The sequence below is a fragment of the Pseudophryne corroboree genome, chromosome 7 (assembly GCF_028390025.1).
Source record: "Pseudophryne corroboree isolate aPseCor3 chromosome 7, aPseCor3.hap2, whole genome shotgun sequence".
Lineage (NCBI taxonomy): Eukaryota > Metazoa > Chordata > Amphibia > Anura > Myobatrachidae > Pseudophryne > Pseudophryne corroboree.
Genome location: NC_086450.1, coordinates 139,795,511 through 139,820,199, shown reverse-complemented (window position 1 = coordinate 139,820,199; position 24,689 = coordinate 139,795,511).

The following is a 24,689-nucleotide window of genomic DNA, read 5'->3' as shown; positions in this document are numbered from 1 at the left end:
TGGCCACCGACAGCATCTATTGCACGCCCCTGTCGTTTTTAAAAAAATTCTGCACCACCAAATTCAAGGTATGTGCAAAACATGGGACGTGCTGGAATTTGCCCATATTTAATGCACACACAATATTGCTGGCGTTGTCCGATGCCACAAATCCACAGGAGAGTCCAATTGGGGTAAGCCATTCCGCGATGATCTTCCTCAGTTGCCGTAAGAGGTTTTCAGCTGTGTGCGTATTCTGGAAAGCGGTGATACAAAGCGTAGCCTGCCTAGGAAAGAGTTGGCGTTTGCGAGATGCTGCTACTGGTGCCACCGCTGCTGTTCTTGCGGCGGGAGTCCATACATCTACCCAGTGGGCTGTCACAGTCATATAGTCCTGACCCTGCCCTGCTCCACTTGTCCACATGTCCGTGGTTAAGTGGACATTGGGTACAACTGCATTTTTTAGGACACTGGTGAGTCTTTTTCTGACGTCCGTGTACATTCTCGGTATCGCCTGCCTAGAGAAGTGGAACCTAGATGGTATTTGGTAACGGGGGCACACTGCCTCAATAAATTGTCTAGTTCCCTGTGAACTAACGGCGGATACCGGACGCACGTCTAACACCAACATAGTTGTCAAGGCCTCAGTTATCCGCTTTGCAGCAGGATGACTGCTGTGATATTTCATCTTCCTCGCAAAGGACTGTTGGACAGTCAATTGCTTACTGGAAGTAGTACAAGTGGGCTTACGACTTCCCCTCTGGGATGACCATCGACTCCCAGCAGCAACAACAGCAGCGCCAGCAGCAGTAGGCGTTACACGCAAGGATGCATCGGAGGAATCCCAGGCAGGAGAGGACTCATCAGAATTGCCAGTGACATGGCCTGCAGGACTATTGGCATTCCTGGGGAAGGAGGAAATTGACACTGAGGGAGTTGGTGGGGTGGTTTGCGTGAGCTTGGTTACAAGAGGAAGGGATTTACTGGTCAGTGGACTGCTTCCGCTGTCGGCCAAAGTTTTTGAACTTGTCACTGACTTATTATGAATGCGCTGCAGGTGACGTATAAGGGAGGATGTTCCGAGGTGGTTAACGTCCTTACCCCTACTTATTACAGCTTGACAAAGGGAACACACGGCTTGACAAATGTTGTCCGCATTTCTGGTGAAATACTTCCACACCGAAGAGCTGATTTTTTTGGTATTTTCACCAGGCATGTCAACGGCCATATTCCTCCCACGGACAACAGGTGTCTCCCCGGGTGCCTGACTTAAACAAACCACCTCACCATCAGAATCCTCCTGGTCAATTTCCTCCCCAGCGCCAGCAACACCCATATCCTCCTCATCCTGGTGTACTTCAACACTGACATCTTCAATCTGACTATCAGGAACTGGACTGCGGGTGCTCCTTCCAGCACTTGCAGGGTGCGTGCAAATGGTGGAAGGCGCATGCTCTTCACGTCCAGTGTTGGGAAGGTCAGGCATTGCAACCGACACAATTGGACTCTCCTTGTGGATTTGGGATTTCGAAGAACGCACAGTTCTTTGCGGTGCTACTGCTTTTGCCAGCTTGAGTCTTTTCATTTTTCTAGCGAGAGGCTGAGTGCCTCCATCCTCATGTGAAGCTGAACCACTAGCCATGAACATAGGCCAGGGCCTCAGCCGTTCCTTGCCACTCCGTGTGGTAAATGGCATATTGGCAAGTTTACGCTTCTCCTCCGACAATTTTATTTTAGGTTTTGGAGTCCTTTTTTTACTGATATTTGGTGTTTTGGATTTGACATGCTCTGTACTATGCCATTGGGCATCGGCCTTGGCAGACGACGTTGCTGGCATTTCATCGTCTCGGCCATGACTAGTGGCAGCAGCTTCAGCACGAGGTGGAAGTGGATCTTGATCTTTCCCTAATTTTGGAACCTCAACATTTTTGTTCTCCATATTTTAATAGGCACAACTAAAAGGCACCTCAGGTAAGCAATGGAGATGGATGGATACTAGTATACAATTATGGACGGACTGCCGAGTGCCGACACAGAGGTAGCTACAGCCGTGGACTACCGTACTGTACTGTGTCTGCTGCTAATATAGACTGGATGATAATGAGATGTAGTATGTATAAAGAAGAAAGGAAAAAAAAACCACGGGTAGGTGGTATACAATTATGGATGGACTGCCGAGTGCCGACACAGAGGTAGCTACAGCCGTGGACTACCGTACTGTACTGTGTCTGCTGCTAATATAGACTGGATGATAATGAGATGTAGTATGTATAAAGAAGAAAGAAAAAAAAAACCACGGGTAGGTGGTATACAATTATGGACGGACTGCCGAGTGCCGACACAGAGGTAGCTACAGCCGTGGACTACCGTACTGTACTGTGTCTGCTGCTAATATAGACTGGATGATAATGAGATGTAGTATGTATAAAGAAGAAAGAAAAAAAAAACCACGGGTAGGTGGTATACAATTATGGATGGACTTCCGAGTGCCGACACAGAGGTAGCTACAGCCATGGACTACCGTACTGTACTGTGTCTGCTGCTAATATAGACTGGATGATAATGAGATGTAGTATGTATAAAGAAGAAAGAAAAAAAAAACCACGGGTAGGTGGTATACAATTATGGATGGACTGCCGAGTGCCGACACAGAGGTAGCTACAGCCGTGGACTACCGTACTGTGTCTGCTGCTAATATAGACTGGTTGATAATGAGATATAGTATGTATAAAGAAGAAAGAAAAAAAAAACCACGGGTAGGTGGTATACAATTATGGACGGACTGCCGAGTGCCGACACAGAGGTAGCTACAGCCGTGGACTACCGTACTGTACTGTGTCTGCTGATAATATAGACTGGATGATAATGAGATGTAGTATGTATAAAGAAGAAAGAAAAAAAAACCACGGGTAGGTGGTATACAATTATGGATGGACTGCCGAGTGCCGACACAGAGGTAGCTACAGCCGTGGACTACCGTACTGTACTGTGTCTGCTGCTAATATAGACTGGATGATAATGAGATGTAGTATGTATAAAGAAGAAAGAAAAAAAAAAACACGGGTAGGTGGTATACAATTATGGACGGACTGCCGAGTGCCGACACAGAGGTAGCTACAGCCGTGGACTACCGTACTGTACTGTGTCTGCTGCTAATATAGACTGGATGATAATGAGATGTAGTATGTATAAAGAAGAAAGGAAAAAAAAACCACGGGTAGGTGGTATACAATTATGGATGGACTGCCGAGTGCCGACACAGAGGTAGCTACAGCCGTGGACTACCGTACTGTACTGTGTCTGCTGCTAATATAGACTGGATGATAATGAGATGTAGTATGTATAAAGAAGAAAGAAAAAAAAAAACACGGGTAGGTGGTATACAATTATGGACGGACTGCCGAGTGCCGACACAGAGGTAGCTACAGCCGTGGACTACCATACTGTGTCTGCTGCTAATATAGACTGGTTGATAATGAGATGTAGTATGTATAAAGAAGAAAGAAAAAAAAACCACGGGTAGGTGGTATACAATTATGGACGGACTGCCGAGTGCCGACACAGAGGTAGCTACAGCCGTGGACTACCGTACTGTACTGTGTCTGCTGCTAATATAGACTGGATGATAATGAGATGTAGTATGTATAAAGAAGAAAGAAAAAAAAAACCACGGGTAGGTGGTATACAATTATGGACGGACTGCCGAGTGCCGACACAGAGGTAGCTACAGCCGTGGACTACCGTACTGTACTGTGTCTGCTGCTAATATAGACTGGATGATAATGAGATGTAGTATGTATAAAGAAGAAAGAAAAAAAAAACCACGGGTAGGTGGTATACAATTATGGATGGACTGCCGAGTGCCGACACAGAGGTAGCTACAGCCGTGAACTACCGTACTGTGTCTGCTGCGACTGGATGATAAATAATGATATAAAAAAAATATATATATCACTACTGCAGCCGGACAGGTATATATTATATAATGACGGACCTGCTGGACACTGTCTGTCAGCAGAATGAGTTTTTTATTTTATAGAATAAAAAAACACCACACAAGTCACACGACGTGTGTTTAACTTTTACAGGCAGACAGTCAATCACAATACAATATAGTATACGATACTGGTGGTCAGGTCACTGGTCAGTCACACTGGCAGTGGCACTCCTGCAGAAAAAAAGTGTGCACTGTTTAATTTTAATATGTACTCCTGGCTCCTGCTATAACCTAACTGCTCCCCAGTCTCCCCCACAATTAAGCTGTGTGAGCACAGTCAGATATTATACATAGATGATGCAGCACACTGGGCTGAGCACAGATATGGTATGTGACTGAGTCACTGTGTATCGTTTTTTCAGGCAGAGAACGGATTATATTAAATAATATAAAACTGCACTGGTGGTCACTGGTCAGTCACTAGTATAACTAACTAATACTATCAGCAAAATTCTGCACTCTCTGTCTGAGTACTCCTCCTAAGCTCCAGTAAATGAAGTGTCACTGTCTCACTCTGTCACTAGTATAACTAACTAATACTATCAGCAAAATTCTGCACTCTCTGTCTGAGTACTCCTCCTAAGCTCCAGTAAATGAAGTGTCACTGTCTCACTCTCACTCTCCTATCTATTTCTTCTCTAAACGGAGAGGACGCCAGCCACGTCCTCTCACTATCAATCTCAATGCACGTGTAAAATGGCGGCGACGCGCGGCTCCTTATATAGAATCCGAGTCTCGCGATAGAATCCGAGCCTCGCGAGAATCCGACAGCGTCATGATGACGTTCGGGCGCGCTCGGGTTAACCGAGCAAGGCGGGAAGATCCGAGTCGCTCGGATCCGTGTAAAAAATCATGAAGTTCGGGCGGGTTCGGATTCCGAGGAACCGAACCCGCTCATCTCTAGTGCGGACTACTTCTGCAATACTTGTATATAGTTATTGCTTCAATAAGGGTTAAGTTATGGTTGCATCAGGGTTTGACCTGATGCTCTGTTATTTGTCATACTGTTAACTGGTTGTTATCACATGTTATACGGTGTGATTGGTGTGGCTGGTAAGAATCTTGCCCTGGATTACCAAAATCCTTTCCTTGTACTGTCAGCTCTTCTGGGCACAGTTTCTCTAACTGTGGTCTGGAGGAAGGGCATAGAGGGAGGAGCCAGTGCACACCAGAACCTAAATTCTTTCTTAAAGTGCCCATGTCTCCTGCGGAGCCCGTCTATCCCCATGGTGCTTATGGAGTCCCCAGCATCCACTATGGACTACGAGAAATAGATTTACCGGCAAGTAAAATCTTATTTTCTGGTGTAGAAGGAGAATCCTATTGTAACCCCCAACTGTACTTTGTGTCTATGGCAGTTGTAGAAAACCGGTAGCTTTTTAGCTGTTGTGGGAGCAGAGTCGTAACTAGGTGTCTTAGTGCCCTGTGCTAGAAAGAACACTGGTGCCCCCCTCCCCCCCCCCAATTTTTTTTTAATAATGACTCCAAAAGGGGTGTGGTCTTACTGTAAAGGGGTATAGTCACACAACAGTCACCTATAATACGTAGTACAGGCGCTAAGGCCAGTATCCAATTACTCACGTCCATTTACAGTAGGTAATTTTATTGCTGCGGGCTATCCAATTAGCTCTGATAAGCTGACGCGAGCTGCAGCTAATAGGGGATTTTGTTTCACCTGCCCCAGGCCTCCAAAATACAAAGGTGTCACTGAACCTGTGTGTTTTCATGAATTTTTTTTTTTTTTTTACGGGCGTTCTAATTGGATAGCCTGTAAAAAAAAATATATCTGTGAAAAATTGCAATCGTTTTTTGCACCCAATGTTTTATCGTGCTTAATTGTATACCCCCCTATGTGGTAGATGAATATCTTTGTATCACAAATATCTATTTTTACTTATGGAATGAAGATCTGGTAATGTTAATGTACAATATTTTTTTTATTATTATTATTATTATTATTATTATTAATATTTTTTAAAGTTTATAAGTTTAATTATCTAAATCACAAATTGATAATGTATGCACAAACATAGGATATAGTAAGTTATATACATAAAACACTAACACTGTGGTTACTATATAATAAGACCTAAGGGCGTTGCATATAAATATATAATGGTCATAGTTAAAACTGTTGGGGTGCCAATATCTAGTACTAGTCTAGTAATCTAGACTTCACAAATAAATGTAATAGAGTGTAGTTATAGCACACTTTGTAAATGGCGTCCCGCTTCTCTTCAGTCTTGCTGGTAAGAAACTGTTGTACAGTGTGTCCTGCTCCTGTGTCAAAGCGTCCCACTTAATGTGGACTGCTCCCAGCGGCTCCCTTTTCCAGCAGTGTGGTTTCCACTGAACTGGTCTGGCTCTTATGAGGAGTCCTAGCGTCTGAGGGTAAGTGTACGGCACGGTTACAGGCGGAATTGCCGGCAGTAGTTCCAAGTGTTAGGTCTAGTCCGGTTCTCCCATGGGTCCTCTATTTAGTGCTGTCACAGCTGGTGTGGAGGTAGCAGAGAGAGCGCACCATGGGGGTAATTCTGAGTTGATCGCAGCAGGATTTTTGATAGCAATTGGGCAAAACCATGTGCACTGCAGGGGAGGCAGATATAACATGTGCAGAGAGAGAGATTTGGGTGTAGTGAGTTAAATCTGCAATCTAAATTGCAGTGTAAAAATAAAGCAGCCAGTATTTACCCTGCACAGAAACAAAATAACCCACCCAAATCTAACTCTCTCTGCACATGTTATATCGGGCAGATATAACATGTGCAGAGAGAGTTTGATTTGGGTGGGTTATTTTGTGCACATGGTTTTGCCCAACTGCTAAAAAAATTCCTGCTGCGATCAACTTGGAATTACCCCCATTGTGCCACGTCCAGTTCTCCTAGATAAACTCTCTATCTGCCAATACACTCACACTCCACTCACACAATCTTAACTAAATAAATAATGACACGGACAACTGACTTGGCGGTGAAAGGGGTAACATTTTATTTAAAGGAATTTAATTTTAGATGAATTTAAATAAACTAAAGTATGGTGGTGGGGGAAAAGAACGGCCTAGCGGGTGCGCGGGTTAACCTAACTTGACTTGAGGCAAAAAACACAAATCATCCACCAGCCGGCAGAAGCCGAAGTTAAAACTGGAGGTAAAACAAAAAATTCCTCAAGACCCCCACCAAAGGTGGCGAGTAGCTAATCCTCAAGTTAGGATGCACTGCACAGGCTAAAACTTGATGTATCTCTTGAACATACAGTTCAAGATTTCCACCTGCCCAACACCCGGATTTGATTTATGGACCAACCCGCTGCAACAGGTAAGTGGCGATGCATCCAAATGCATCAACCAAGCGCCCTTTGAAACTGGGCAAAGCGTCATATAGGGACAAATCCTGCAATCCTGGCAGCGACCCAGTGAAACCCAATGCCCTCTACCAGTCTTGGAGTGAAGCACCTTACAAAAGACCCCATCCTCCTGGACCACGACATGAGACGCCAGCCTAGGCAAAACGGCCCTCTTGGAGAAGGCCACCATTTCACCCCCTTCTCCACTGTCTCCTCCTGGCCCTGCCACTTTTGCCCTGGCACGGCCCACACTCATGCCCTGACTTGCTGGACTCAGACATGCTAGAGCCTGACCCGGATGAAACGCCCCATTCCCAATCTGGATCACCAGGGGACCCACCGGTTACAGTGGCACAAGAAGTCCCTGGTGCTTCGCCCTCAGTATGAGGTCTCTCCATGTCACCACTGTCACTGGACGAGTCGGCACATGAGGAAAGGCCGTTAGTGAACACTTTCGGCACAACAGGAATAGCATCTGACACAAACTCCCTGGATATGGCCCCTCCTTATGCTCCAGCAATGACACAGTAAAGCGGGCAATAAAACTTGCACCAACTGCGACGCCAGCGCAGAAGTATCAACCCCCATCCTGCTACCTGAAACCCTCCACCAGGAATGGTGGTAATAATGGGAACTATCGCTGACACTATTGAAGCACACAGGGAGGACACTGCAGCCACATCAAAATTGCCCCCAGCGCTATCCTCAGCACTAGGAGGGAGGCGACTAGAGGGCCCCACACCTCGTCCCTGCGCAGGAGCCTGCCATAACAGATCCGCATAAGACCTACCAGCACATACCCTAGAAGGCTACCTAGCACGATTGGACTTTTGCCCCCTCGGAGGCACTTGCCTCCCTATCAAAGCAGCCGCATCCGACACCCCCCGCAGCCCCCCATGCAGCGGAGAGCTGCCATCACTCTGCATCTGAGCCATCAAAATGGCGCCAGCTTCTCGTCTGCCTCCACACTCTGGTGCTCTCACCAGTCCCTGCATCACAGGGCCTTGTGAGAGTGCCGCTGGCACTCGCAACCTCACTCTCTCGCTGCGGACATGCCCATGACCCCACTGACCTACCCCCGTGCCATACTTGCCTATCTGACCCTCTCCATGATGGAGAAAATGTTCTGTTCCTGGGACTTTCCTGGTAATGTATGATTGCCATCACCTGTGGTGAAACACCTTTCTTATCAATTAACTAGCTCACCACAGGTGATGGCAATCATACATTACCAGGAAAGTCCAGGAACAGAGCATTTTCTCCCTCATGGAGAGGGTCAGGTAGGCAAGTATTCCCCGTGCACCCAGCATCCAGAGTGCGCACCGCTGGGACAGGACGCACCACTGGGGAACCAGACAGACCCCGTATCACGGGCCTGTCGCGGGGGGCGTCTGCGACGTACTGGACCAGGACCGGAGCCCACTGGGATTCTTCCAGAGGTCTCCAACCCCCGCCCCGTGACGCCGACTGAGGCGCAAGATCCTGGCCTTCCCCTCGAGTGCCCCCTTTCCCTCCTGAAGTTGTTGGACACACAGCGGCACTAGGTAATTAGCATAGCGGCAGCCTGTCGCGCCCACAAGGCATCTGCCTTAGCTACGGCGTTTCTAATTTCTTCTAAATGGCCTGGCCTCCATCAGCAGCCTCAAGTTATTCAGTACTTGAAGTCTTTCGGCCACTTGCATTCTCCTTCGTCTGATCCCTCTTACAGTGGGTTGTAACTCTCGGCCCACATTAATAAGGGGCGTTTTGATGGAGCCTGCAAGAAAGAAATTAGATTTCTTAGTAGGAGAGAAACTCACATTCACTCACACTGTACAGTGAGAAAGCACAAGCAGAGATTTAAAACAAACATGGGGGGTAATTCAGAATGGATCGGTGCAGCGGCAGCTTTCGCAGTCTGAATCTTTTTATGGAGTGCGCGTGCGCAGCTGCCGCACTGCGCGTGCGCACCCCTGGAGCCCAGTGAGATGCTATCAGCATCTCTGGGCTGCAATCGCCTCTGCCTGATTGACAGGCAGATGCGGTCGCGGGCAGGAGGGGGCATACCAACGGCGTTAAAACGCTGTTAGCGGGGCATGGTCTGGACAACGGAGGCGTGTCCGGACCGTTGGGGGGACGGGCCACGGCGACTGCGTGACGTCACACGCAGCCGCTGCGACCCAGGATGCGGCGAGAAGCTCCCTGCCAGCGCGCATGAGCTGCGCTGGTAGGGAGCTACTCGTCAGTACCTGACGAGTAGCTCCCTACGTCACTGTGCAATGCTTTTGTACCTGTGCGGCGGGGCGGACTAGACCTGCGCTGGGCGTCCCCCCGCATGTCTGTGAAAGTGATCGTAGATGTGCTAAATTTAGCATATCTACAATCAACTCTGAATTACCCCCATGGTTGCCTTCATCACATACATATCGGTGTTTCCTCAGTTACTGTTAGCGCTACTGGATAAGATAGTAATGTAGCTTGTATTTTAGTTGTAATTAAGTTCAGTTAGGGTAGACCTACCCCAGACTACTCTGGGAACAAAAAAAAACAAAAAACAAAACAAAATGCAGCCAGTTGACAAAAGATACTGTTATGAAAAGTATAAATATAAATTAAAAAAAGGTGCTTACTCTAAAAGAGCTATGAAATATACCTAAAATAGGGACAAAAGCAAAGGAACAGGAATTTGGTACAAATGTGGTAAAAGCCAGAGAAATGCAGTATATATTACACATGCATATTTGCCTACTCTCCTGGAAGCTGTGAGAGACTTGGGTAGTCCCCTGCACCCCCAGAAGAGTAGGTGGATTTCCCGCATCCTGCACGCTTCCTATTTTGGAGATAATCACCGGAATCACGTTGCTGTATTGAGGGGAGGGGCTAATGATGCAAGTCGCCTAATGAAGCGACAGCCTGGCCCCGCAACCCACAGCATCTCCTCTCTGGGCTGCTTCCGGACAGGAGAGACAAAACGGTGGCAAGTACTGTATGTACAAATGTAGCAGAAAATGAGACTTTCCAAAATGATCAGATTTAATTCTATGTTAGTACTTTCCTAGTATTCATGAGTCTTAATTCCCTAATTGCACATTTGCATATTCCTAATAGTCCTGATTTTGGGAGTACAGTCCCTATTTCTGCTACACAAGAGATTAGGCGATGTTATTTATTCTTAGGCGGTGTCCTGTGGGTGGATCAAAAATGTACTAAGAAAATCAGAAGCCTAAAATGTCCCGTTCCAAATCAGGAATGTTGGCAGGAAAACTCTTTGCCAAATATGGTCATTTAAATAAGGTAATGTCATTATAGCAAGTAAATATATAGGATAATACCTGTTTGGCATCAATTAAGTATTACTAACTTAGGCACTTATGGCAAGGCAGACATGACTGAAGCTTAAATTAATCCTGCCTTATAACCATTTACTACATATTATAGATACTGTAGTTTTATGCTCCAACCTGACATGACGGATGTTGCCAGTGAACACCTCTTTAAATAATCGCCTTTCCAACAGATCCCTTGCGGTCTCCTCGGTTAGGTACAGCCTACAGCTCTGATAAACAGCCACAACACACCAACTGTCACTGCTCTGCTATGGCATTTGAATTTGGTGATGTCACTTTAAAGGGACAGACACGCCTTTTTCTACATGGAGGACATTTTCTACATACATTTTTTAACAATAGTGTTAACAATAGTTGTTGTTTTTTAACTACTTAACTGACTATTTTTCCCCCCAAAAAACGCTCCGAAATGGTCGGGTTTTTTTTTTTTAAATTAGTGAATTAGGTGAAGAACATGAATTTAACCCTATCCAAAATGATTTGAATTAAATAAAATAAAAAGTCCCCCCCCCCAAAAAAAACCCATCGAAACATCGATTGGGAGCATTTCGAGCATCGGACCATCGTAATCTGTATGTAGTGTCCTTTCGCTATACTAAACTTTAATGACCCAATCTATTCAATAATAATCATTTCTGTCTTATAATACTTCTTAATGTATTGTGCCCTTAGGAGTCATATTTATGCTTTGTGGCTCCATCTAGAATTAAAAGGACACACCTTCCATAGGATGTCTGCAGAAAGCCATAACATGACTAGATAATGCACCACCATCATCAGTGTGAGTGAATAACAAAGAGTACTCAAGCTAAGTTCATGAATGTTGTATAGGTTTAGCAACAGAAAGGGTGGTGGTAGGAGACGGGCTGGCAGGAGATGCCGGACTTCAAAAAAGGGGGAAGCTACAAGTGTAAGTAATTAAAACAGATCATTGACAAGTGGCGCCAACAGCCCCCCTACCCTGCAGCGCTATGTGCAATCACACACTCCGCGCACACCTAGTTACGGCCTTGTGTGGGAGTACAAGTAACGTAATGCACATGTAACTCCAAAACAGATTTTCACTCAGAACTTTAATATTGTATGTTTGATAAATAGCCCTTTAAAATGCATACATTTTTCTCAGTAAAATATGCTTAATATCTTAGGGCCTAATTCACTAAGTAGTGCAATTGCTAAACTCTTTTCACCAGCATCATTAGCAATGCAAATGCAGTAGGAGGTGCAGAACACTTCCTTCCTGCATTTGTGATGTGATCGTATATGAGATGAGATGGTCGCGATGTTCACCTGTGATTCAGGCTTGCCGTCGCAGGTAGCTTTGGGAGGCCATGGAAACTGCGCCCATGACGCAGTCCTTGGCCACACCACTCCCGTCTCTACCTCAGATTGCCTCTGCCTGTCGCTCAGGCAGAGGACTTAGAGATGAGCGGGTTCGGTTCCTCGGAATCCGAACCCGCCCGAACTTCAGCTTTTTTTACACGGATCCGAGCGACTCGGATCTTCCCGCCTTGCTCGGTTAACCCGAGCGCGCCCGAACGTCATCATGACGCTGTCGGATTCTCGCGAGGCTCGGATTCTATCGCGAGACTCGGATTCTATATAAGGAGCCGCGCGTCGCCGCCATTTTCACACGTGCATTGAGATTGATAGGGAGAGGACGTGGCTGGTGTCCTCTCCATTTAGATTAGAAGAGAGAGAGTGAGATTGAGAAAGAGACACTTGATTTACTGGAGCTTAGGAGTACTAGAGAGTGCAGAGTTTACTAGTGACTGACCACTGACCAGTGACCACTAGTGATGAGCGCCTGAAATTTTTCGGGTTTTGTGTTTTGGTTTTGGGTTCGGTTCCACGGCCGTGTTTTGGGTTCGACCGCGTTTTGGCAAAACCTCACCGAATTTTTTTTGTCGGATTCGGGTGTGTTTTGGATTCGGGTGTTTTTTTCAAAAAACCCTAAAAAACAGCTTAAATCATAGAATTTGGGGGTCATTTTGATCCCATATTATTATTAACCTCAAAAACCATAATTTCCACTCATTTTCAGTCTATTCTGAATACCTCACACCTCACAATATTATTTTTAGTCCTAAAATTTGCACCGAGGTCGCTGGATGACTAAGCTAAGCGACCCTAGTGGCCGACACAAACACCTGGCCCATCTAGGAGTGGCACTGCAGTGTCACGCAGGATGTCCCTTCCAAAAAACCCTCCCCAAACAGCACATGACGCAAAGAAAAAAAGAGGCGCAATGAGGTAGCTGTGTGAGTAAGATTAGCGACCCTAGTGGCCGACACAAACACCGGGCCCATTTAGGAGTGGCACTGCAGTGTCACGCAGGATGTCCCTTCCAAAAAACCCTCCCCAAACAGCACATGACGCAAAGAAAAAAAGAGGCGCAATGAGGTAGCTGTGTGAGTAAGATTAGCGACCCTAGTGGCCGACACAAACACCGGGCCCATCTAGGAGTGGCACTGCAGTGTCACGCAGGATGTCCCTTCCAAAAAACCCTCCCCAAACAGCACATGACGCAAAGAAAAAAAGAGGCGCAATGAGGTAGCTGTGTGTTAAGATTAGCGACCCTAGTGGCCGACACAAACACCGGGCCCATCTAGGAGTGGCACTGCAGTGTCACGCAGGATGGCCCTTCCAAAAAACCCTCCCCAAACAGCACATGACGCAAAGAAAAAAAGAGGCGCAATGAGGTAGCTGACTGTGTGAGTAAGATAAGCGACCCTAGTGGCCGACACAAACACCGGGCCCATTTAGGAGTGGCACTGCAGTGTCACGCAGGATGTCCCTTCCAAAAAACCCTCCCCAAACAGCACATGACGCAAAGAAAAATAAAAGAAAAAAGAGGTGCAAGATGGAATTGTCCTTGGGCCCTCCCACCCACCCTTATGTTGTATAAACAAAACAGGACATGCACACTTTAACCAACCCATCATTTCAGTGACAGGGTCTGCCACACGACTGTGACTGATATGACGGGTTGGTTTGGACCCCCCCCAAAAAAGAAGCAATTAATCTCTCCTTGCACAAACTGGCTCTACAGAGGCAAGATGTCCACCTCATCATCATCCTCCGATATATCACCGTGTACATCCCCCTCCTCACAGATTATCAATTCGTCCCCACTGGAATCCACCATCTCAGCTCCCTGTGTACTTTGTGGAGGCAATTGCTGCTGGTCAATGTCTCCGCGGAGGAATTGATTATAATTCATTTTAATGAACATCATCTTCTCCACATTTTCTGGATGTAACCTCGTACGCCGATTGCTGACAAGGTGAGCGGCGGCACTAAACACTCTTTCGGAGTACACACTTGTGGGAGGGCAACTTAGGTAGAATAAAGCCAGTTTGTGCAAGGGCCTCCAAATTGCCTCTTTTTCCTGCCAGTATAAGTATGGACTGTGTGACGTGCCTACTTGGATGCGGTCACTCATATAATCCTCCACCATTCTTTCAATGGTGAGAGAATCATATGCAGTGACAGTAGACGACATGTCCGTAATCGTTGTCAGGTCCTTCAGTCCGGACCAGATGTCAGCATCAGCAGTCGCTCCAGACTGCCCTGCATCACCGCCAGCGGGTGGGCTCGGAATTCTGAGCCTTTTCCTCGCACCCCCAGTTGCGGGAGAATGTGAAGGAGGAGATGTTGACAGGTCGCGTTCCGCTTGACTTGACAATTTTCTCACCAGCAGGTCTTTCAACCCCAGCAGACTTGTGTCTGCCGGAAAGAGAGATCCAAGGTAGGCTTTAAATCTAGGATCGAGCATGGTGGCCAAAATGTAGTGCTCTGATTTCAACAGATTGACCACCCGTGAATCCTTGTTAAGCGAATTAAGGGCTCCATCCACAAGTCCCACATGCCTAGCGGAATCGCTCCGTGTTAGCTCCTCCTTCAATGTCTCCAGCTTCTTCTGCAAAAGCCTGATGAGGGGAATGACCTGACTCAGGCTGGCAGTGTCTGAACTGTCTTCACGTGTGGCAAGTTCAAAGGGCAGCAGAACCTTGCACAACGTTGAAATCATTCTCCACTGCGCTTGAGACAGGTGCATTCCACCTCCTATATCGTGCTCAATTGTATAGGCTTGAATGGCCTTTTGCTGCTCCTCCAACCTCTGAAGCATATAGAGGGTTGAATTCCACCTCGTTACCACTTCTTGCTTCAGATGATGGCAGGGCAGGTTCAGTAGTTTTTGGTGGTGCTCCAGTCTTCTGTACGTGGTGCCTGTACGCCGAAAGTGTCCCGCAATTCTTCTGGCCACCGACAGCATCTCTTGCACGCCCCTGTCGTTTTTTAAATAATTCTGCACCACCAAATTCAAGGTATGTGCAAAACATGGGACGTGCTGGAATTTGCCCATATTTAATGCACACACAATATTGCTGGCGTTGTCCGATGCCACAAATCCACAGGAGAGTCCAATTGGGGTAAGCCATTCCGCGATGATCTTCCTCAGTTGCCGTAAGAGGTTTTCAGCTGTGTGCGTATTCTGGAAAGCGGTGATACAAAGCGTAGCCTGCCTAGGAAAGAGTTGGCGTTTGCGAGATGCTGCTACTGGTGCCGCCGCTGCTGTTCTTGCGGCGGGAGTCCATACATCTACCCAGTGGGCTGTCACAGTCATATAGTCCTGACCCTGCCCTGCTCCACTTGTCCACATGTCCGTGGTTAAGTGGACATTGGGTACAGCTGCATTTTTTAGGACACTGGTGACTCTTTTTCTGAGGTCTGTGTACATTTTCGGTATCGCCTGCCTAGAGAAATGGAACCTAGATGGTATTTGGTACCGGGGACACAGTACCTCCAACAAGTCTCTAGTTGGCTCTGCAGTAATGATGGATACCGGAACCACGTTTCTCACCACCCAGGATGCCAAGGCCTCAGTTATCCGCTTTGCAGTAGGATGACTGCTGTGATATTTCATCTTCCTCGCAAAGGACTGATGGACAGTCAATTGCTTGGTGGAAGTAGTAAAAGTGGTCTTACGACTTCCCCTCTGGGATGACCATCGACTCCCAGCAGCAACAACAGCAGCGCCAGCAGCAGTAGGCGTTACACGCAAGGATGCATCGGAGGAATCCCAGGCAGGATTGGAATCATCAGAATTGCCAGTGACATGGCCTGCAGGACTATTGGCATTCCTGGGGAAGGAGGAAATTGACACTGAGGGAGTTGGTGGGGTGGTTTGCGTGAGCTTGGTTACAAGAGGAAGGGATTTACTGGTCAGTGGACTGCTTCTGCTGTCACCCAAAGTTTTTGAACTTGTCACTGACTTATTATGAATGCGCTGCAGGTGACGTATAAGGGAGGATGTTCCGAGGTGGTTAACGTCCTTACCCCTACTTATTACAGCTTGACAAAGGGAACACACGGCTTGACACCTGTTGTCCGCATTTCTGTTGAAATACCTCCACACCGAAGAGCTGATTTTTTTGGTATTTTCACCAGGCATGTCAACGGCCATATTCCTCCCACGGACAACAGGTGTCTCCCCGGGTGCCTGACTTAAACAAACCACCTCACCATCAGAATCCTCCTGGTCAATTTCCTCCCCAGCGCCAGCAACACCCATATCCTCCTCATCCTGGTGTACTTCAACACTGACATCTTCAATCTGACTATCAGGAACTGGACTGCGGGAGCTCCTTCCAGCACTTGCAGGGGGCGTGCAAATGGTGGAAGGCGCATGCTCTTCACGTCCAGTGTTGGGAAGGTCAGGCATCGCAACCGACACAATTGGACTCTCCTTGTGGATTTGGGATTTCGAAGAACGCACAGTTCTTTGCGGTGCTACTGCTTTTGCCAGCTTGAGTCTTTTCATTTTTCTAGCGAGAGGCTGAGTGCCTCCATCCTCATGTGAAGCTGAACCACTAGCCATGAACATAGGCCAGGGCCTCAGCCGTTCCTTGCCACTCCGTGTGGTAAATGGCATATTGGCAAGTTTACGCTTCTCCTCCGACAATTTTATTTTAGGTTTTGGAGTCCTTTTTTTACTGATATTTGGTGTTTTGGATTTGACATGCTCTGTACTATGACATTGGGCATCGGCCTTGGCAGACGACGTTGCTGGCATTTCATCGTCTCGGCCATGACTAGTGGCAGCAGCTTCAGCACGAGGTGGAAGTGGATCTTGATCTTTCCCTAATTTTGGAACCTCAACATTTTTGTTCTCCATATTTTAATAGGCACAACTAAAAGGCACCTCAGGTGAACAATGGAGATGGATGGATACTAGTATACAATTATGGACGGACTGCCGAGTGCCGACACAGAGGTAGCTACAGTTGTGGACTACCGTACTGTACTGTGTCTGCTGCTAATATAGACTGGTTGATAAAGAGATGTAGTAGTATGTATGTATAAAGAAGAAAGAAAAAAAAACCTCGGGTAGGTGGTATACAATTATGGACGGACTGCCGAGTGCCGACACAGAGGTAGCTACAGCCGTGAACTACCGTACTGTACTGTGTCTGCTGCTAATATAGACTGGTTGATAAAGAGATGTAGTAGTATGTATGTATAAAGAAGAAAGAAAAAAAAACCACGGGTAGGTGGTATACAATTATGGACGGACTGCCGAGTGCCGACACAGAGGTAGCTACAGCCGTGGACTACCGTACTGTACTGTGTCTGCTGCTAATATAGACTGGTTGATAAAGAGATGTAGTAGTATGTATGTATAAAGAAGAAAGAAAAAAAAACCACGGGTAGGTGGTATACAATTATGGACGGACTGCCGAGTGCCGACACAGAGGTAGCTACAGCCGTGAACTACCGTACTATACTGTGTCTGCTGCTAATATAGACTGGTTGATAAAGAGATGTAGTAGTATGTATGTATAAAGAAGAAAGAAAAAAAAACCACGGGTAGGTGGTATACAATTATGGACGGACTGCCGAGTGCCGACACAGAGGTAGCTACAGCCGTGGACTACCGTACTGTACTGTGTCTGCTGCTAATATAGACTGGTTGATAAAGAGATGTAGTAGTATGTATGTATAAAGAAGAAAGAAAAAAAAACCTCGGGTAGGTGGTATACAATTATGGACGGACTGCCGAGTGCCGACACAGAGGTAGCTACAGCCGTGAACTACCGTACTGTACTGTGTCTGCTGCAAATATAGACTGGTTGATAAAGATATGTAGTAGTATGTATGTATAAAGAAGAAAGAAAAAAAAACCTCGGGTAGGTGGTATACAATTATGGACGGACTGCCGAGTGCCGACACAGAGGTAGCTACAGCCGTGAACTACCGTACTGTACTGTGTCTGCTGCTAATATAGACTGGTTGATAAAGAGATGTAGTAGTATGTATGTATAAAGAAGAAAGAAAAAAAAACCACGGGTAGGTGGTATACAATTATGGACGGACTGCCGAGTGCCGACACAGAGGTAGCTACAGCCGTGGACTACCGTACTGTACTGTGTCTGCTGCTAATATAGACTGGTTGATAAAGAGATGTAGTAGTATGTATGTATAAAGAAGAAAGAAAAAAAAACCACGGGTAGGTGGTATACAATTATGGACGGACTGCCTACACAGAGGTAGCTACAGCCGTGAACTACCGTACTGTACTGTGTCTGCTGCTAATATAGACTGGTTGATAAAGAGATGTAGTAGTATGTATGTATAAAGAAGAAAGAAAAAAAAACCACGGGTAGGTGGTATACAATTATGGACGGACTGCCGAGTGCCGACACAGAGGTAGCTACAGCCGTGGACTACCGTACTGTACTGTGTCTGCTGCTAATATAGACTGGTTGATAAAGAGATGTAGTAGTATGTATGTATAAAGAAGAAAGAAAAAAAAACCACGGGTAGGTGGTATACAATTATGGATGGACTGCCGAGTGCCGACACAGAGGTAGCTACAGCCGTGAACTACTGTACTGTGTCTGCTGCGACTGGATGATAAATAATGATATAAAAAATATATATATATCACTACTGCAGCCGGACAGGTATATATTATATAATGACGGACCTGCTGGACACTGTCTGTCAGCAGAATGAGTTTTTTATAGAATAAAAAAAAAAACACCACACAAGTGAAGTCACACGACGAGTGTTTAACTTTTTCAGGCAATCACAATATAGTATACTACTAACTATACTGGTGGTCAGTGTGGTCAGGTCACTGGTCAGTCACACTGGCAGTGGCACTCCTGCAGCAAAAGTGTGCACTGTTTAATTTTAATATAATATGTACTCCTGGCTCCTGCTATAACCTATAACTGGCACTGCAGTGCTCCCCAGTCTCCCCCACAATTATAAGCTGTGTGAGCTGAGCACAGTCAGATATATATACATAGATGATGCAGCACACTGGGCTGAGCAGTGCACACAGATATGGTATGTGACTGAGTCACTGTGTGTATCGTTTTTTTCAGGCAGAGAACGGATATATTAAATAAAACTGCACTGTCTGGTGGTCACTGTGGTCAGTCACTAGTAAACTCTGCACTCTCTACACTTCTACAGTACTCCTAAGCTCCAGTAAATCAGGTCAATCTCTCTCTCTCTCTCTCTCTTCTAATCTAAATGGAGAGGACGCCAGCCACGTCCTCTCCCTATCAATCTCAATGCACGTGTGAAAATGGCGGCGACGCGCGGCTCCTTATATAGAATCCGAGTCTCGCGAGAATCCGACAGCGTCATGATGACGTTCGGGCGCGCTCGGGTTAACCGAGCAAGGCGGGAGGATCCGAGTCTGCTCGGACCCGTGAAAAAAACCATGAAGTTCGGGCGGGTTCGGATTCAGAGAAACCGAACCCGCTCATCTCTAGTGACCACCAGTGCAGTTTTATTTAATATAATCCGTTCTCTGCCTGAAAAAAACGATACACAGTGACTCAGTCACATACCATATCTGTGCTCAGCCCAGTGTGCTGCATCATCTATGTATAATATCTGACTGTGCTCACACAGCTTAATTGTGGGGGAGACTGGGGAGCAGTTATAGGTTATAGCAGGAGCCAGGAGTACATACATATTATTAAAATTAAACAGTGCACACTTTTGCTGCAGGCAGGAGTGCCACTGCCAGTGTGACTGACCAGTGACCTGACCACACTGACCACCAGTATAGTATACTATATTGTGATTGCCTGAAAAAGTTAAACACTCGTCGTGTGACTTGTGTGGTGTTTTTTTATTCTATAAAAAACTCATTCTGCTGACAGACAGTGTCCAGCAGGTCCGTCATTATATAATATATACCTGTCCGGCTGCAGTAGTGATATATATATTTTTTTTATATCATTATTTATCATCCAGTCGCAGCAGACACAGTACGGTAGTTCACGGCTGTAGCTACCTCTGTGTCGGCACTCGGCAGTCCATCCATAATTGTATACCACCTACCCGTGGTTTTTTTTTCTTTCTACTTTATACATACTACATCTCATTATCATCCAGTCTATATTAGCAGCAGACACAGTACAGTACGGTAGTCCACGGCTGTAGCTACCTCTGTGTCGGCACTCGGCAGTCCATCCATAATTGTATACCACCTACCCGTGTTTTTTTTTTCTTTCTTCTTTATACATACTACATCTCATTATCATCCAGTCTATATTAGCAGCAGACACAGTACAGTACGGTAGTCCACGGCTGTAGCTACCTCTGTGTCGGCACTCGGCAGTCCATCCATAATTGTATACCACCTACCCGTGGTTTTTTTTTCTTTCTTCTTTATACATACTACATCTCATTATCAACCAGTCTATATTAGCAGCAGACAGTACAGTACGGTAGTCCACGGCTGTAGCTACCTCTGTGTCGGCACTCGGCAGTCCGTCCATAATTGTATACCACCTACCCGTGGTTTTTTTTTCTTTCTTCTTTATACATACTACATCTCATTATCATCCAGTCTATATTAGCAGCAGACACAGTACAGTACGGTAGTCCACGGCTGTAGCTACCTCTGTGTCGGCACTCGGCAGTCCATCCATAATTGTATACTACCCGTGGTTTTTTTTTCTTTCTTCTTTATACATACTACATCTCATTATCATCCAGTCTATATTAGCAGCAGACACAGTACAGTACGGTAGTCCACGGCTGTAGCTACCTCTGTGTCAGCACTCGGCAGTCCATCCATAATTGTATACCACCTACCCGTGGTTTTTTTTTCTTTCTTCTTTATACATACTACATCTCATTATCATCCAGTCTATATTAGCAGCAGACACAGTACAGTACGGTAGTCCACGGCTGTAGCTACCTCTGTGTCGGCACTCGGCAGTCCATCCATAATTGTATACTACCCGTGTTTTTTTTTCTTTCTTCTTTATACATACTACATCTCATTATCATCCAGTCTATATTAGCAGCAGACACAGTACAGTACGGTAGTCCACGGCTGTAGCTACCTCTGTGTCGGCACTCGGCAGTCCATCCATAATTGTATACCACCTACCCGTGGTTTTTTTTTCTTTCTTCTTTATACATACTACATCTCATTATCATCCAGTCTATATTAGCAGCAGACACAGTACAGTACGGTAGTCCACGGCTGTAGCTACCTCTGTGTCGGCACTCGGCAGTCCATCCATAATTGTATACTACCCGTGGTTTTTTTTTCTTTCTTCTTTATACATACTACATCTCATTATCATCCAGTCTATATTAGCAGCAGACACAGTACAGTACGGTAGTCCACGGCTGTAGCTACCTCTGTGTCGGCACTCGGCAGTCCATCCATAATTGTATACCACCTACCCGTGTTTTTTTTTTCTTTCTTCTTTATACATACTACATCTCATTATCAACCAGTCTATATTAGCAGCAGACACAGTACAGTACGGTAGTCCACGGCTGTAGCTACCTCTGTGTCGGCACTCGGCAGTCCATCCATAATTGTATACTAGTATCCATCCATCTCCATTGTTTACCTGAGGTGCCTTTTAGTTGTGCCTATTAAAATATGGAGAACAAAAATGTTGAGGTTCCAAAATTAGGGAAAGATCAAGATCCACTTCCACCTCGTGCTGAAGCTGCTGCCACTAGTCATGGCCGAGACGATGAAATGCCAGCAACGTCGTCTGCCAAGGCCGATGCCCAATGTCATAGTACAGAGCATGTCAAATCCAAAACACCAAATATCAGTAAAAAAAGGACTCCAAAACCTAAAATAAAATTGTCGGAGGAGAAGCGTAAACTTGCCAATATGCCATTTACCACACGGAGTGGCAAGGAACGGCTGAGGCCCTGGCCTATGTTCATGGCTAGTGGTTCAGCTTCACATGAGGATGGAAGCACTCAGCCTCTCGCTAGAAAACTGAAAAGACTCAAGCTGGCAAAAGCACCGCAAAGAACTGTGCGTTCTTCGAAATCCCAAATCCACAAGGAGAGTCCAATTGTGTCGGTTGCGATGCCTGACCTTCCCAACACTGGACGTGAAGAGCATGCGCCTTCCACCATTTGCACGCCCCCTGCAAGTGCTGGAAGGAGCACCCGCAGTCCAGTTCCTGATAGTCAGATTGAAGATGTCAGTGTTGAAGTACACCAGGATGAGGAGGATATGGGTGTTGCTGGCGCTGGGGAGGAAATTGACAAGGAGGATTCTGATGGTGAGGTGGTTTGTTTAAGTCAGGCACCCGGGGAGACACCTGTTGTCCGTGGGAGGAATATGGCCGTTGACATGCCTGGTGAAAATACCAAAAAAATCAGCTCTTCGGTGTGGAAGTATTTCACCAGAAATGCGGACAACATTTGTCAAGCCGTGTGTTCTCTTTGTCAAGCTGTAATAAGTAGGGGTAAGGACGTTAACCACCTCGGAACATCCTCCCTTATACGTCACCTGCAGCGCATTCATAATAAGTCAGTGACAAGTTCAAAAACTTTGGCCGACAGCGGAAGCAGTCCACTGACCAGTAAATCCCTTCCTCTTGTAACCAAGCTCACGCAAACCACCCCACCAACTCCCTCAGTGTCAATTTCCTCCTTCCCCAGGAATGCCAATAGTCCTGCAGGCCATGTCACTGGCAATTCTGACGAGTCCTCTCCTGCCTGGGATTCCTCCGATGCATCCTTGCGTGTAACGCCTACTGCTGCTGGCGCTGCTGTTGTTGCTGCTGGGAGTCGATGGTCATCCCAGAGGGGAAGTCGTAAGCCCACTTGTACTACTTCCAGTAAGCAATTGACTGTCCAACAGTCCTTTGCGAGGAAGATGAAATATCACAGCAGTCATCCTGCTGCAAAGCGGATAACTGAGGCCTTGACAACTATGTTGGTGTTAGACGTGCGTCCGGTATCCGCCGTTAGTTCACAGGGAACTAGACAATTTATTGAGGCAGTGTGCCCCCGTTACCAAATACCATCTAGGTTCCACTTCTCTAGGCAGGCGATACCGAGAATGTACACGGACGTCAGAAAAAGACTCACCAGTGTCCTAAAAAATGCAGTTGTACCCAATGTCCACTTAACCACGGACATGTGGACAAGTGGAGCAGGGCAGGGTCAGGACTATATGACTGTGACAGCCCACTGGGTAGATGTATGGACTCCCGCCGCAAGAACAGCAGCGGCGGCACCAGTAGCAGCATCTCGCAAACGCCAACTCTTTCCTAGGCAGGCTACGCTTTGTATCACCGGTTTCCAGAATACGCACACAGCTGAAAACCTCTTACGGCAACTGAGGAAGATCATCGCGGAATGGCTTACCCCAATTGGACTCTCCTGTGGATTTGTGGCATCGGACAACGCCAGCAATATTGTGTGTGCATTAAATATGGGCAAATTCCAGCACGTCCCATGTTTTGCACATACCTTGAATTTGGTGGTGCAGAATTTTTTAAAAAACGACAGGGGCGTGCAAGAGATGCTGTCGGTGGCCAGAAGAATTGCGGGACACTTTCGGCATACAGGCACCACGTACAGAAGACTGGAGCACCACCAAAAACTACTGAACCTGCCCTGCCATCATCTGAAGCAAGAAGTGGTAACGAGGTGGAATTCAACCCTCTATATGCTTCAGAGGTTGGAGGAGCAGCAAAAGGCCATTCAAGCCTATACAATTGAGCACGATATAGGAGGTGGAATGCACCTGTCTCAAGCGCAGTGGAGAATGATTTCAACGTTGTGCAAGGTTCTGATGCCCTTTGAACTTGCCACACGTGAAGTCAGTTCAGACACTGCCAGCCTGAGTCAGGTCATTCCCCTCATCAGGCTTTTGCAGAAGAAGCTGGAGACATTGAAGGAGGAGCTAACACGGAGCGATTCCGCTAGGCATGTGGGACTTGTGGATGGAGCCCTTAATTCGCTTAACAAGGATTCACGGGTGGTCAATCTGTTGAAATCAGAGCACTACATTTTGGCCACCGTGCTCGATCCTAGATTTAAAGCCTACCTTGGATCTCTCTTTCCGGCAGACACAAGTCTGCTGGGGTTGAAAGACCTGCTGGTGAGAAAATTGTCAAGTCAAGCGGAACGCGACCTGTCAACAACATCTCCTCCTTCACATTCTCCCGCAACTGGGGGTGCGAGGAAAAGGCTCAGAATTCCGAGCCCACCCGCTGGCGGTGATGCAGGGCAGTCTGGAGCGACTGCTGATGCTGACATCTGGTCCGGACTGAAGGACCTGACAACGATTACGGACATGTCGTCTACTGTCACTGCATATGATTCTCTCACCATTGAAAGAATGGTGGAGGATTATATGAGTGACCGCATCCAAGTAGGCACGTCACACAGTCCGTACTTATACTGGCAGGAAAAAGAGGCAATTTGGAGGCCCTTGCACAAACTGGCTTTATTCTACCTAAGTTGCCCTCCCACAAGTGTGTACTCCGAAAGAGTGTTTAGTGCCGCCGCTCACCTTGTCAGCAATCGGCGTACGAGGTTACATCCAGAAAATGTGGAGAAGATGATGTTCATTAAAATGAATTATAATCAATTCCACCGCGGAGACATTGACCAGCAGCAATTGCCTCCACAAAGTACACAGGGAGCTGAGATGGTGGATTCCAGTGGGGACGAATTGATAATCTGTGAGGAGGGGGATGTACACGGTGATATATCGGAGGATGATG